This window comes from Eschrichtius robustus, chromosome 1 (genome assembly GCF_028021215.1).
Source record: "Eschrichtius robustus isolate mEscRob2 chromosome 1, mEscRob2.pri, whole genome shotgun sequence".
Taxonomy (NCBI): Eukaryota; Metazoa; Chordata; class Mammalia; order Artiodactyla; family Eschrichtiidae; genus Eschrichtius; species Eschrichtius robustus.
The window spans coordinates 42,874,303-42,879,125 of record NC_090824.1 but is presented as its reverse complement, the minus strand read 5'-3'; the positions used below and the strand labels follow the sequence as shown (position 1 = coordinate 42,879,125).

General features: G+C 41.2%; 1 non-coding gene across 1 annotated transcript; it reads right to left on the bottom strand.

Annotated features, from left to right (window-relative positions):
• Nucleotides 1–4,356: 4,356 nt before the first annotated feature.
• On the bottom strand, nt 4,357–4,429 carry TRNAK-CUU (transfer RNA lysine (anticodon CUU)). The gene has a single exon. It is a non-coding gene; the product is annotated as a tRNA-Lys (tRNA).
• Nucleotides 4,430–4,823: the final 394 nt, after the last annotated feature.

The window sequence follows — 4,823 nt, the reverse complement described above, 5'->3', positions numbered from 1 at the left end:
TTTTGCTGGTTTCATTCTTTCTAAGTACCTGTGACGATGGGAAGTATATGCATATGTATGCTCATAGTCCTGAAGACTGAGCATGAATTTATACATTTTCTAGACTATATATCCCAAGTCCATCTTTACTCATAGTTTAATCATTTTGATTGTCCTTTTTCTGGATCCTTCCTACTTTTGCTATATGCTTTATGTATGAAGATACCAACACCAAGTCACACTTGAAAGAGCTGGTTCCTGGCATTAAGAATAGGAAAGGATTGGGGCTTCCCTGGTGGCGCAGTGGTTGAGAATCCGCCTGCCAATGCAGGGGACAGGGGTTCAAGCCCGGTCTGGGAAGATCCAACATGCTGCAGAACAACTAAGCCTGTGCGCCACAACTACTGAGCCTGCGCTCTAGAACCCGCGAGCCACAACTGCTGAAGCCTGTGCACCTAGAGCCCGTGCTCCGCAACAAGAGAAGCCACTGCAATGAGAAGCCCAGGCACCGCAACAAAGAGTAGCCCCCGCTCGCCACAACTAGAGAAAGCCCGTGTGCAGTAACGAAGACCCAACGCAGCCAAAAATAAATATATTAAAAAAAAAGAATAGGAAAGGATTCATTTGTGTGTGTGTGTATTACTTTTTAAAATACTTCTAGCTCTACTTTGTCACCATGTAATACTACTTTAGTAGCCCCAAACTAAGATTCATTCAGTATTTATTGACTCTCTGCTGTGTACCTAGTATAGTTTTAGATTCTATAAATGCTGCAACAGGAAGACATGGACCTTTGCCCTTAGAGGGGTTACAGGTTAGCAGAAGTGGATGTGTACACAAGTGACGATACAAAACAGTGTGGTGTGTGCCATAAAGGGGTCAATTGCTTATTGCTGATGTAGTTAGTTCTGACCAGGGAGCCAAGGAAGCCTTCATAGAGGAGGCTTTTGACCTTGTTCCTGAAAGATGAGGAGAATTTCAATAACTGGGGGTTACTCCAGGCTATGTGAACTGAATTCTCGACACAAAATCTTAAAGCATTGCATTGAGATGAGGCATTGCAAATTATAATTTAGGATTAAATCACAAAGAACTTGAAAGCCATATTAAACCAGTGACTAAAACTATGAAAATTCAGTTTTACCATTCAGTTTCCCAATATATTCATTCCTAAAGTTAGACCCCTCTGTCCTCTGGGACTTACTGCTTTCCACAGCACCCTTTACCCCAAGGTAGTGATCTTTCCCATAAGCACATTATCTGTAACTGAGGCACTTACAATTTCACCTTGTTTTTGTTTCTATACAGGTTTTATCTTCCTTTCTGGAATATAAGTTCCATAAGAACAAAGCTCCATTTCTTAACTTTGAAACCAACCAGTGGGATGGCCAGGAATAGGTGTACTCACTGTCAGTTTTATGGATTCAGTATTTTATTAACATTATCTCTTGTAGTAAACATAAAATTGTCTTTTGTAGAATTTGGATTATTTATTAAAGATTGTCATTATTGAATAATACAAAATATAAGCTGAAATAATAGCTTTATAGAAAGCTATAAAGTGGCAGACACCCAGTGACTGAGGTTAAGGAATGGAGCCCTCTTTTAAGGGTTGAATTGTGTGCCCCAGAGAGGTATGTTGAAGTCCTAACTCCTAACCTGTGAACGTGGCCTTACTTGGAAATAAAGTCTTTGCAGATGTAATCAAATTAAGATGGGGTTATTAGGGTGAGCCCTAATCAGGCACTATGACTGGTGTCCTTATACGAAAAGGAAAATGCCATGTGAGACAGAAACACAAGGAGAAAGCATGTAACAACGGAGGCAGAGATTGGAGTTAGGCACCTGCAAACCAAGGAATACCAAGGGTTGCTGATGACAGCAGAAAGCTAACAGAAAGAAGCAAAGAACAGATTTTTCAAGACAGCCTTTGAGAGCATGACTCTGCCTACACCTTGATTTCAAGCTTCTAGCCTCCAGAATTGTGAGACAATACATTTCTTTTAAGTAACTCAGTTTGGGGTACTTTGTTTATGGCAGCCCTAGGAAACTAATACACCCTTCTTAATTCACTAATTCAACACATACTTACTGAACATCTGCCAGATACTAATTTAGGTGCTTGAGATACATTCATGAGCGAAGACAAAAATCCTGCCTTTGTGGACCAACATTCCAAGCGTGTGGGTGAAAGTGAAGAGAGGTAATAATAAAAGAAGATGATACCTTCTATAGAAAAAATAGTGTAGGATAAAGTCGATGGTGGGGTAGTTGTCAGGGTGATTGTGGTTGGGCTTATAGTGACTCAAAGACAAATTAGGCAAGTGTGACATAATAAGAAATATATATTTGGTGTCTGCCCCTAGTTTCTGACACAGAGCTCCTAAAATCCTTGTCAATTACTGCGTGATGGGGGTGTTAGGAGCATCTTAGAGCTTCTAAATCCCTTGGAGTTTCCTGGGTAGTAGGAGTGTCTTGTTCTAATGAGGCAACTCTTGGAGGGCTCCTGGATGACTTCTGGATGAGGTCTGGTCGCCAGAAAGTCTAAGTCATGATTAGAAACAGAACTTGGAAATTGATCAATAACTGATCATGCCTGTGTGATTAAGCCTCCATAAAAATCCTTAAAATACAGGGTTCACAGAGCTTCCAGGATGGGGAACATATTCAGGTGCTGGGAGAGTGCCATGCCAAGGAGAGGATGTGGGAGTTCCACGCTCCTTCCCCATACCTTGCCCTATGCATCTCTCCCATTTGGCTGCTCCTGAGTTGTATCCTTTATAATAAACCAGGAATAAGTAAACTGTTTTCCGGAGTTCTGTGAGCTATTCTAGGAAATTAACAAACCTCAGGAGAGATTGTGGGAACCCCTGATTTATAGTGGGTTTGTCACAAGTGGGGAGGCCTGGACTTGGAATTGGCATCTCACAGAACCATTCACTTCAGACAAGTTGGTCCCTGTCCAGCTCAAAACACCAAACATCATCCTCTCCTGCTAAATGAGTGACTTTACCAGTTTCAGCTTTATCCATCCTTTAGTCGGCTTTCCCTATAGGTAAGGTTTATTTAGATGATAGAATTGCCCTTGCTTTCTGAGAACACCCAATCCAGAAGGAACCCTCCGCAAAATTCCACAACTATAGCCCCAATCCTATAATAGGTTCTTTCTAACTCCCTCTTACTGAGAAACCCCACAGGTCTCCCTCGCTGCAAGGATTTTTTTTTTTTTTTGGCTGAAGGGCATTGTCAGGTTTAAGAGATGGGAGGAGAGGAATGTGACCTTAGGCGACTGTGGGGTAACTTGCCCCAAAGAGGAACAGAGAAATACAGTAGAACGGTAGCCTGCAGGGAAACTAGGTCAAAGTTTTCGTTTTGTTCTAAGATAGAGAATTAACAGAATGTTTGTACGTTGAAGGGAAAAACCGAGGAGAGACAAATGGGTCGTTTAGTAGGAGAAAAGCTAGTGGGTAACACGCCGAGTACAGGAACTAGTGCTTTAGGTAGGAGCATGCGTCGTTCACCTGCAGGGTCGGGTGAGTGAGATCCTGGAACGTGCCTGGCTGTGATGTGGACATTCTCTTCCTGATTACTTCAAAGTTCTCCGTGAAGAGGCGAAAAAGGCGGAAGTCCTGCCTCCCACAATATCTAATTGCCTACTCGAAATTTCACGTCTCAGTTGTTTTGTGCTTCTGTTTCAAAGAGCCTCCCCTCTACCGGAATATTAATTTCCCTAATATCTATCCAATTGGATGGTTAGATTCCAAACAGTCCCACGAACAATGGGAGAAAACCTGATTGTGCCCTGGTTGTCTAGATCTCACAACAGAATGAAACATTTCTCACTGTGTATTTCTCCACAAGACATTCCCCCACCTCCACCCCAGGACAAGCCCTATATTGAGAAGAAAAAGAGTAAAATAAACAAGAAAGCACTTTCTTCGAAGTCCTCCGACTCTCTAACTGCTTTTACATAGGATCGCTTGTTTTAGAAAAGCTGCCAATATTGAGGCTTATAATTTTGTTCCGATAAAATAAAACACTGCCCTCTATCAGCAATAATGCAGGTATGCACAGTAACACAGAAAATCAAATTCAACTTTAAACAGTGGCCTTTTCAGTTTCTTCTGTGCTTTACGGAGGAGGTAGGCGAGGGATCCGGGAAAGGAAGAAAAACTTGTGCTTTTAAGTGCGCAAGCGCCGTTTGAGAACTGTTTCGTTTGCAAACTGGTCTTTTTTCCGAAGATCTGGTTAATATTGACAGTATCTAAATTAATCCGGTTAAAAAAAAAAAACACCAAACCGTTCTTAATTATACTGCTGTGGAGAGACCTCAAAATATTCAAGGCAAATGAAGTGCTGTAACAAAAACCTGTGCTGCGCCCAACGTGGGGCTCGAACCCACGACCCTGGGATTAAGAGTCCCATGCTCTACCGACTGAGCTAGCCGGGCACTTCGACAGCATGTTTATTTTCTCTTCTCTTCAAGTGTTCAATATATTTGATTTTGTTTTCCTTTAATTCTTTGTCATACTATAACCTCCAAATTAGTTTCTTAAATTCTTTGAAACAGGTCTTTAATTGTACTTAGATTTAATAATTTTTAGTGCGTGTGTATCCCAAAGGCACTGAAAACACGCGTTTCTCATTACAGAATCACTGAATCTCTTTTTCTGAAGTGTTTTAAAATATTTACTGCCCAATACGTTATCTTCTTTACATAAACACGTATCAAGACTGTTCACTTTCTATCAAATGGCATAATGAATTCCTACAATTTTGGGCGCGGCGTTAAAAAACAAAGTTTTTAATGAAGTTAGTTACACACACGGAAGAAAAATGGAGTT